This window comes from Oncorhynchus keta, chromosome 2, assembly GCF_023373465.1.
Source record: "Oncorhynchus keta strain PuntledgeMale-10-30-2019 chromosome 2, Oket_V2, whole genome shotgun sequence".
NCBI lineage: Eukaryota > Metazoa > Chordata > Actinopteri > Salmoniformes > Salmonidae > Oncorhynchus > Oncorhynchus keta.
Genome location: NC_068422.1, coordinates 30,326,396 through 30,338,055, shown reverse-complemented (window position 1 = coordinate 30,338,055; position 11,660 = coordinate 30,326,396).

Sequence of the window (11,660 nt, the reverse complement as noted above, 5' to 3'; positions counted from 1 at the left end):
GTAACCAAATTTCAACATAGACAAAAATTAATTTGTTACATTTAAAGGGGAACTGCGCCTGCTGATTTGGCCTCGTTTTTTGGCTTGCTGATCAAGAAATGTTGGCGGCCATGACAGAAGCCAAACATCAGTTGGCTAGAGGGTGTGGTTTGATGTGGGTGTGTCCTTGCCACCACCAGACACACCCATCTGTCAGAACCTTGCCTGCCACTGTCTCCCCCCACTCAATCTCCGGGAGCCAGGGTTGTCTGGACCAACAACAGACCCTCCTGATGGACCTTCTCCACGGTGGCTGATGAGGACGGTGACGAGGGGGGCTACAGGCGCTATTGTGCAAGAAATGCAGTCTATAATCTAGATCAGTAGCGTAAACAAAACAAAAAAGTTACCCAATAAAATACTATTTAAGTTCAAGTCTACAAGTATTTGGTTATAAATATATGTAAAAAATCAAATAAATAAAAAAGTTTGTGTTTAGTGAGTCCACCAGATCAGAGGCAGTAGGGATGACCAGGGATGTTCTCTTGATAAGTGTGTGAATTGGACCATTTTCCTGTCAAAATGTAACAGTTACTTTTGGGTGTCAAGGAAGATGTATGGAGTTAAAAGTACATTATTTGTTTTAGGAATGCAGTAAAAGTCCAATTTGGCAAAAATATAAATAGTAAAGTACAAATACCCCAAAAAACGACTTAAGTAGTACTTTACTTAAGTACTTTGCACCACTGAAAGGGATGCAACGTACTGTATCCCCACGAGGAAGCAGACCCAGTCTGTATGACACTTCAATATATTGTCCATTGTTCATTCATTGGCGTGGTGTCATCATTGTCAAAATGTCCTGGACCATAGGCAACATAATAATAATGAAGTACAATGCTGTGTTCCTTTTACTCAATTGAGGCTGCATGATTGTGCATGGATAGGATATCTCAATATTGAGCCAGTCAAATTGGGGTTAGCCTAGATCTCTCAGCTTGTTCCCTTGTGTGTGGTGCCTGATGTGTTTCTCCTTGGCAGTGGGAAATGTGTGTCTTGTGTTCTGGAAGGGCCAAATGTAGGTTGACCTCTGTTTCAGCAGCTCAGCATTCAGATCTGGGTAGATGCTGATCCTCTTTCCAGCATAGGTCAGAGCCTCTGATTTGTCCAGACTACACTAGGTTCTTCAAAGAAGAGAGCTAGATTGGATGGAGATATTTGGACCGTTGTGTGGACGAAGAGAAACTGGGCAACTACTGTATCCAAGAAGGGATGATGTGAGTCACATGACTACAGGGAGGAAACAAACTGTCACACGAAACAAACAGAAGATGCAAAAAAGGTTGCTGACAAACAATGGAGAATCTACACAGGAAGTTTGTCTCAGAAAGTCAAGACTCTATCTCCTACTGTTCTGCACCTATAGGCCATTTTGGGTTGTGGCACCAATGGAAGCTGATCGTGAGACGTGCCAATGTAAAACCCACGAGAATCTCAAATTCATAGCTGACAGCCTTTATAGCCGTGGGCTTTTATCATCCAAAAACTCCAGTGAAAGGCACAATGAAGATGTATCAGGTGATAAGTGTGTTGCCAGGTCACATCAAGTAGAGACATAACCTGTCTCTGCCAAAGATGAGGGGGTCATGGCCTGTCCCTGCTTTGAGTTAAAAGAATAAACTCTAGAAGCTGCTGAGGCTCCAAAATCAACTCTAGCAGCTGCTGAGGCTCCAAAATCTGTGTGCACCATTGAAACCCCGTGGCGACCAGAGTCCATTCACTCTGAACATTTTGCTCAGTGGTGTGTGGTGTCCTACGACAATGAGCCATACCCAGGAATCATAACAGATGTGGAGGAGGAAAACTTCCAGGTCAAGTAAATGCACCGTAATGGAATAAACAAATGATTCTGGCCAAGCCCACGTAACATGGTACCTGCTGACCACCAGGTAGTATGGCTGATCCCAGAGCATGGAGGTACATAAAAGACCCCTTTGGAAACCATTGAACTACAACTGGAGCAAAGGGACTTGCAGTATGTGGAGGGGGGATGGAGTGGAGTGGAGAAAAGGGACTTGCAGTATGTGGAGGGGGGATGGAGTGGAGTGGAGAAAAGAGACTTGCAGTATGTGGAGGGGGGATGGAGTGGAGTGGAGAAAAGGGACTTGCAGTATGTGGAGGGGGGATGGAGTGGAGTGGAGAAAAGGGACTTGCAGTATGTGGAGGGGGGTGGAAAAGGGACTTGCAGTATGGAGTGGAGTGGAGAAAAGGGACTTGCAGTATGTGGAGGGGGATGGAGTGGAATGGAGAAAAGGCGAGAGAGGAGTTGAGGGGGAAGGGTTTTGGAAGGGAGTGAAGTGGAGGAGAGGTGAGGAGGTGAGAGGGAAGAAGGGGATGAGGGGACTTTGGGAGGGGGGGACTTGTTAAAGGTTTATGTATGCGTATATGTATGACATATTTTATAAATGTTGTTAAAAAGTTTTTGAATAACCATTTTATTTAGCTTGAACCGGTGAGTCCAGAATTGTTAGGAGAGAATGAGTAGGTCTGTTAATCATAAAATTGTCTGTTTGTATCATAAAATGCCTGATTAGTGTTATTAAATGTGAACTAACAGTGATTTTCAAATACAATCCAATTGTTTTATATGTAGTTCTAATGCAATACTTGTGTTTTAATCATCTGTGTTTATGTTGTTTTACAACATAGGTTGGCAATGTTTTTAAAAAGACAAAAAAGAAAATGACCCATAGATGTCTTATGTAATCATATAAAGTGTGCATGTTAAAGATCCTGTAGTATACATATGTCATTGCAGCATCTCTCAAAAGTCATTGAAAACTTGTATCATGTACTTTAATGTAATCTCAACTGCAAACCAGGTCATTTGGTTCTGCTATGAGATGAAGGGCAGTAAACCCATTCATTTAAATAAACAACATATCTGACATTGTATTCCCATTTGAACCTTGCTGTGCTTTTAAATGGTTGAAAGGGAAGAGATGGTCATTGGGTGACAACTAAACCAGAAATCAGACATTGTTTCTTCATTGGAATTTGGTTGTGCTTTTAGATGGTTTAAAGCATAGTGATAACACATTGGTAATTCAACTAACTTTTGTCTATCTTTTTGAGTGAGTGAATATAGGCTGTAAAGTAAAGGACTCTTGAAAGATTAGTCCAAATGAGGACTAAAAAAGATCCCAATAAAATCCGAATCAAATCTCATTGATCAACATCTCCACCAAATATGATCCAATTCTCCACATTGAAAGGATTTGGTGTGCCCAGTGGGTAATGTTTGAGTGATAGCATAGCCACAGTATGCCTAAGGTTTAGCAATAAATCAGTCTGTTTGTGTGGGGAGAAATTGTGGGAGCTCACAGGCACATCGTCACAAAGGCAAAAAAAAAAAAAATGTAAGACATTTATTTAATGGATGAATCAATGTACAGTTTGAGCATGATGATTTGTATGGTGTGATTGCATCTAAACGTGCTCTCTGAATCCTTGGTTCTTTAATCAACATACAGATTAATTAAAGAGGTTCTCCAGTATTTTTGCGTACTTTTTAGCCAGTAGTTCTCAAAGTAGCACTCACGAGCCAAAAGTGGTCCCCAAAATGTGCGCACTACGTTACCTATGTGCAGTTATGTGCACCGCATGCATCATTGCTCTCTGTCTCTCGCTCTGCTGTGTGTGCATGGTGTGCATCTTGCTAGCTGTCACTCAAATGGCGAGGTGCTGAAGATCATTGGTTGAACTCGAATTGCTAGGGGTTGGCCCACATGGGGGAAAATGTAGGGAAATTGGTGCTGCACAGCCTCCAAAAAAACAGTTGCTTTCAAACTAGGGATTTCGAGGCTAATTGAGGTAAGACAATAATTCTGCTCATAGAGCTTAGTTCTGGAGAATATCCTTAAGAAAGATTAAGATTATTCCATCCAACTTTAACTTCTAATTATCGATATTATACAATAGAACACTGAAGATATGTGGGATAGACCTATAGACCTATTATTGTCTATACTAAGATCCTCCAGTATTTTCCCTTACAGCTCTTCTGCCCTTCAAGAATAAGGGCAAATAGGGGTTAGACCCACCTGTAGATGGAGTTTATCCCAGTGATGCCACAAGAGGGTGTGAGGATGTGCAGCTGTTGTCAGTGGTGTTGGGGGTACAGGGCATTAACACAAGGTCTTTGTCATTAGAGCAGTGTGTATCGATTGGTTTTCCTTGAACTATTTTGGCTATTAATTCATCACAATTGATTTTATAAAATGTGCTCAGGATATATTTTGTTGTCACTTATCTTCATCATCATTTCTTATTGTACATATAACCTGTAAATGCCACTGTTGTCGCACAGTAGGCTTATCTGTAGGCAGCTCCTTTCTTAAAATGATACTATATTTTGTATCACAGATATTCCCTCTAGCCTCTTATGCCCTAGATGAACAGTCAACCAGGGTAATTGTCAGCCAGTAAAAAGCAACTACAATCAAGCCACACAAAGCTGTATGCCTACACCCACCGGGCACAGACATCAATTCCACGTTGGTTCAATGTAATTTCATTGATATTTTGTGGAAACAACACAGATTCAACCAGTATGTGCCCAGTGGGTATGATGTAGAATGCCGGTTCAGAACACTATTGTATTTAGAACTGCTTGGGGGGGAACTCTCTAGCTCAGAACACTTGCCTGGAGGGCTCTAAGTTTATGGTTCCAAGGCAGGAACACAAGCATGGGCGGATAGAGAGAGCAAGTTGTTGTCAGAAGCCTAGGATTCTCACCTCTATCTATTGCTGTATACACACAACTGTTGGTTTATCCCATTTCCCTACGATTAGACCTAATTGGGTGAGTGTGATTGAAGTGACACAACACCAAGCATCAGCTTTTAATTACAGCCCAATGTTTATCTGTCACAGTTTGGTGCCGGTTTCTAGATAATGTCATTTTATTTTTGACCTCAGTTAATCCAGGCGTTTAAATGGGAGAGGTAATTTACATGGTTGTTGGGGTGAACATTTCCCATTAAATATTTAATTAATTAATACGTAGGTCTAATCACATTCTATAGGGAACGCGTTCTGAATATTTCACACTGAAATGACTGTTTGGCAACACGTGTTCCACGTAGTAAGGTATGGTATATCAATACACCGTGGCGTAGACCGTTCTTATTAAAAAGGACTCCCTTACACCACATACTCATTGCACACAATCATACATATTCCAACGCAATAAAAACACAATATTTAAAAGGAATTTAATAAAGGTAACTTACAAAACATGATCATGAAAACAAACACATTCCTCAGTAAAAAAAAAAATGTAATCAACCAGCGGTCTAACTGCCCTAGCCGCAACAAAAAAATCCAATTCAAAAGAGTTCTGGAGATCATTTCACAAGTAAGGTGCAAGAACTAAAAGCAGATCTACCTAACTCAGTGGCAAACGAAGGGATCTCCAGAGTTAGCCATCTCTGAGTCAGGGTCTGGTAGCTCGTACTTATGAAGGAAGGTACGGTGGAAATTTGTGCAAGAGGGCTTTAGAAACAAAACAAGTGCAATGCCTTGATCTACGAGACTTCCACAAGAGCCAAAATACTTTCTGATACAGAAAGAAGTAATGTGTACGGAACCTGTCGCCCGTAATAAAGTGTAGTGCGCTATGATAAACTCTGACCTATGGTTTCAATATAGTGGCAGCCGCATTATTCAGATGATATCACCATAATCTATAGCCGGTAATATCATCAAAATGATTTTTTTCTGCTTTTTAACCAAATGCATGCACTTTTCCTATAAAGGAAGCCAATTTGAATTATTTACTTTTTAACAAACTCATCAATATGCTTTTTGAAATATTAAACTTTTCGTCAATCCAGATACCCAGATACAGTGGGGCAAAAAAGTGTTTAGTCAGCCACCAATTGTGCAAGTTCTCCCACTTAAAAAGATGAGAGAGGCCTGTAATTTTCATCATAGGTACACTTCAACTATGACAGACAAAATGAGAAAAAAATCCCGAAAATCACATAGTAGGATTTTTTATGAATTTATTTGCAAATTATGGTGGAAAATAAGTATTTGGTCAATAACAAAAATGTATCTCAATACTTAGTTATATACCCTTTGTTGGCAATGACAGAGGTCAAACGTTTTCTGTAAGTCTTCACAAGGTTTTCACACACTGTTGATGGTATTTTGGCCAATTCCTCCATGCAGATCTCATCTAGAGCAGTGATGTTTTGGGGCTGTTGCTGGGCAACACAGACTTTCAACTCCCTCCAAAGATTTTCTATGGGGTTTAGATCTGGAGACTGGCTAGGCCACTCCAGGACCTTGAAATGCGTTCTTACGAAGCCACTCCTTCGTTGCCCGGGCGGTGTGTTTGGGATCATTGTCATGCTGAAAGACCCAGCCACGTTTCATCTTCAATGCCCTTGCTGATGGTAGGCTTTGTTACTTTGGTCCAACTCTCTGCAGGTCATTCACTAGATCACTCCGTGTGGATCTGGGATTTTTGCTCACAGTTCTTGTGATCATTTTGACCCCACGGGGTGAGATCCTGCATGGAACCCCAGATCGAGGGTGATTATCAGTGGTCTTGTATGTCTTCCATTTCCTAATAATTGCTCCCACAGTTGATTTCTTCAAACCAAGCTGCTTACCTATTGCAGATTCAGTCTTCCCAGCCTGGTGCAGGTCTACAATTTTGTTTCTGGTGTCCTTTGACAGCTCTTTGGTCTTGGCCATAGTGGAGTTTGGAGTGTGACTGTTTGAGGTTGTGGACAGGTGTCTTTTATACTGCTAACAAGTTCAAACAGATGCCATTAATACAGGTAACGAGTGGAGGACAGAGGAGCCTCTTAAAGAAGAAGTTACAGGTCCGTGAGAGCCAGAAATCTTGCTTGTTAGTAGGTGACCAAATACTTATTTTCCACCATAATTTGAAAATAAATTAATTAAAAATCCTACAATGTGATTTTCTGGATTTCTTTTCTCATTTTGTCTGTCATAGTGGAAGTGTACCGATGATGAACATTACAGGCCTCTCTAATCTTTTTAAGTGGGAGAACCTGCACAATTGGTGGCTGACTAAATCCTTTTTTTGCCCCACTGTATTTATAAACGGGGGCACGATTAATGTGGGCACCATCCAATCCTACATATGCATAATTCATCAGATACATTTTGAAGCTTTTTGGAAAAGAAAATGTCATTAGTTTTACCTGCATTAAGTACCTATTTCAATTCAACAGAGCAAAAAAGGCAGATTGTAGTTCTGAAAGAGCCCTGTCAACAGAATACACAACAGTAGGGTAGTATTTTCAATTGTTTTATTTAACCGTTATTTAACTAGGCAAGCCAGTTAAGAACAAATTCTTATTTACAATGACGGCCTACCAGAAGGCAAAAGGCCTCCTACGGGGACGGGGGCTAGCAACTGGTATGAGCTGCAACAAACACTAAAACTGGACAGTTTTATCTTAGTCTCTTCATTCAAAGACTCAAACATGGACACTCTTACTAACAGTTGTGGCTGCTTTGTGTGATGTATTGTTGTCCCTACCTTATTGCCCTTTGTGCTGTTGTCTGTGCCAAATAATGTTTGTACCATGTTTTGTGCTGCTACCATGTTATGTTGCTACCAGGTTGTTGTCATGTTGTGTTGCTACCATGCTGTGTTTTCATGTGTTGCTGCCTTGCTATGTTGTTGTCTTAGGTCTCTCTTTATGTAGTGTTGTCTCTCTTGTCATGCTGTGTGTTTTGTCCTATATTCATATATACACCACCATTCAAACGTTTGGGGTCACTTAGAAATGTCCTTGTTTTTGAAAGAAATGTTTAAAAATGTGTCCATTAAAATAACATCAAATTGATCAGGAATACAGTGTAGACATGTTAATCTTGTAAATTACTATTGTAGCTGGAAACGGCAGATTTTTAATGGAATATCTACATAGGCGTACAGAGGCCCATTATCAGCAACCATCACTCCTCTGTTCCAATTAGAGGTCGACGATTATGATTGTTCAACGCCGATAACGATACCAATTATTGGAGGACAATAAAAGCCGATACCGATTAATCGGCCGATTTTTAAAATGTATTTGTAGTAATGACTATTAGAACAATACTGAATGAACACTTATTTTAACTTAATATAATACATCAATAAAATCAATTTAGCCTCAAATAAATAATGAAACATGTCGATTTGGTTTAAATAACGCAAAAACAAAGTGTTGGAGAAGAAAGTAAAAGTGCAATATGTGCCATGTAAGAAAGCTAACGTTTAAGTTCCTTGCTCAGAACACGAGAACATATGAAAGCTGATGGTTCCTTTTAACATGAGTCTTCAATATTCCCAGGGAAGAAGTTTTAGGTTGTAGTTATTATAGGAATTATAGGACTATTTCTCTCTATACCATTTGTATTTCATATAACTTCATATACCTGCGTGCAATGAACGCAAGTGACACAATTTCACCTGGTTAATATTGCCTGCTAACCTGGATAATGTTTAGCTAAATATGCAGGTTTAAAACTATATACTTCTGTGTGTTGATTTTAAGAAAGGCATTGGTGTTTATGTTTAGGTACATGTTGGAGCAACGACAGTCATTTTTCGCGAATGCGCACTGCATCGATTATATGCAACGCAGGACACGCTAGATAAACTAGTAATATCATCAACCATGTGTAGTTATAACTAGTGATTATGATTGATTAAGTTTAATGCTAGCTAGCAACTTACCTTGGCTTCTTACTGCATTCGCGTAAGGCAGGTGGTTAGAGCATTGGACTAGTTAACCGTAAGGTTGCAAGATTGAATCCCTGAGATGACAAGGTGAAAATCTGTCGTTCTGCCCCTGAACAAGGCAGTTAACCCACCGTTCCTAGGACGTCATTGAAAATAAGAATGCGTTTGCCTAGTTAAATAAAGATTAAATAAAGGTGTAAAAAAAAAACAGTGAAGAGGCGACTCCGGGATGCTGGTCAACAACATACCATCTCAGCAACACATGAAACACAGCATGGTAGCAACACAACATGACAACAACATGGTAGCAACACAACATGACAACAACATGGTAGCAACACAACATGGCAGCGGCACAACATGGTAGCAGCACAAAACATGGTACAAACATTATTGAGCACAGACAACAGCACGAAGGGTTAGAAACGACAATACATGAGTCTTTGAATGAAGAGATGGAGATAAAACGGTCCAGTTTGAGTGGTTTTTTTCAGCTTGTTCCAGTCGCTAGCTGCAGCTGTGTGTGCTTTGGAGACCTTTAACAGAATGTGACTGGAGACAACGGTGTTGTATGTGGAGGATGAGGGCTGCAGTAGGTATCTAAGATAGTGGGGAGTGAGGCCTAAGAGGGTTTTATATATAAGCATCAAACACTGGGTCTTGCGACGAGTATACAGAGATGACCAGTTTACAGAGGAGTATAGAGTGCAGTGATGTGTCCTAAAGGAGCATTGGTGGCAAATCTAATGGCTGAATGGTAAAGTACATCTACCCACTCGAGAGCACCCTTACCTGCCGATCTATAAATTACGTCTCCTTAATCTAGCATGGGTACGTAATCTAGCATGAGTAGGATGGTCATCTGAATCAGGGTTAGTTTGGCAACTGTGGTGAAAGCAATTTCGATAGAAGAAACCAAGTCTAGATTTAATCTTACTCCCAAGTACTTGTATGAGGTGACTTCCCCCTGTAATTCAGATAAAGACCACAATATGTCTCAATTATTTTCCCAGCAATTTCCTTGACTGTCACTGTTCTTGGTGAACAAAACTTTTGGAGATATTTCAACAAAATGATTTTGTGGTAAATTAATCTAATTTATTGAACATTTGAAAAAGTTGTAGATATATTCTAATGAAGTTAGATCTATTATATATATTTTTAAATATACCGTAGGAAAGCCTTAAGATAAATGATCAAATTGTTTAGAGAGATTAATGTAGCTACTCTTTTAGTAAAGTAATACTATATGTTGGATGAGTGTGTTGGGGGCTAGTTACCTCTTTATGTTAGACAATGACTCGCCCAGTTAGCACTTGTTTATGCTAACTCGATAGCAAGCAACTTCACTAGCAGTAAATGCTAGCCAGCTAGCTAGTTAGCATGAGCAGCTAGGAGTACTAGCTAGCAACCTTACTACCAGATCGTCTGAGATAAAATACATTAAAAAAGAGATCGTAACTTAATTCCAGTTGTAAATGTTTCCACTGATGACTGATAGCTTTACAGCTAATGCAACATTATAGCCTTTTAGCTATTTTATACAGCATTTGATGTCTTAAACAGTTCAAGTCAGAAGTTTACATACACCTTGGCCAAAAACATTTATCAGTTTTTCACAATTCCTGACATTTAATCAGAGTAAAAATTATCTGTTTTAGGTCAGTTAGGATCACCACTTTATTTTAAGAATGTGAAATGTCAGAATAATAGTAGAGAGAATGATTTATTTCAGATGTTAGTTCTTTCATCACATTCCCAGTGGGTCAGAAGTTTACATACACTCAATTAGTATTTGGTAGCATTGCCTTTTAAATTGTTTAACTTGGGTCAAACGTTTTGGGTAGCCTTCAACAAGCTTCCCATAATATGTTGGGTGAATTTTGGCCCATTCCTCCTGACAGAGCTGGTGTAACTGAGTCAGGTTTGTAGGCCTCCTTGCTCGCATACACCTTTTCAGTTCTGCCCACAAATTTTCTATAGGATTGAGGTCAGGGCTTTGTGATGGCCACTCCAATACCTTGACTTTGTTGTCCTTAAGCCATTTTGCCACAACTTTGGAAGTATGCTTGGGTCATTGTCCATTTGGAAGACCCATTTGCTACATTTTTAAGAGAGAGCTTTTCAATTGGCATCTCCCCCTGTTTTCAGTCTCAGGTGGGGACTGGATTAGGTGTGAGCAGTGCAGGTGGTGGGCTCATGAGTTGTGCTTCAATTTGACTGGGGATAGCTTTGTTTGTGACCTACAGGTACAAATTAGAATTGTGCAATAGCAGAGCATAAGAGAGTAATTACATCAATGTTACACTAAGTTAATGAGTTAAGTTTTTGTTATTTAATGTTATATTCCAATGTTATTTTAATGTTATTATTTATATTCCATTCCAATATTATATTCCAAATAATATATTTTTTTTATGAATTAGACACAACTATTGAAAACCTTTTGCTCCTGAATATAATTTTAAAGACTTCTGGGACTTTACATCAAAACTCCTCACAAAGAATTTTGAATAAACTGATTAAATGGATTTGAACACACTTGTGTGTAGCCCTATGCCATAGTTACCCCGGTACTTAAAAAAAAAATCCCCTTCTAAAAACTACATTTCATGAAATTACAAAAAAGTGTAAACTGTAGCCATTTATTTCCCTTTATAGCTTATTTGCCGAAGTATGACCTTCATCCAGATATAATTTTTTCCCCAAACGTTGCTTTTTTGTGTCAGCAATTAGACATTGTTCTTAGGGGGGAGGGGCTAGTTACCCCTTTGTACCCTATCTATGTCTGCAAGTGTAGGTTATAATTTTTTACAGACAAACCCATATTGTTTATATAGATAGTAAAAAGAGCAGAGCCCAAAATCGACCTTTGGGGTGGAGTCCTTTAGACAGTGATATC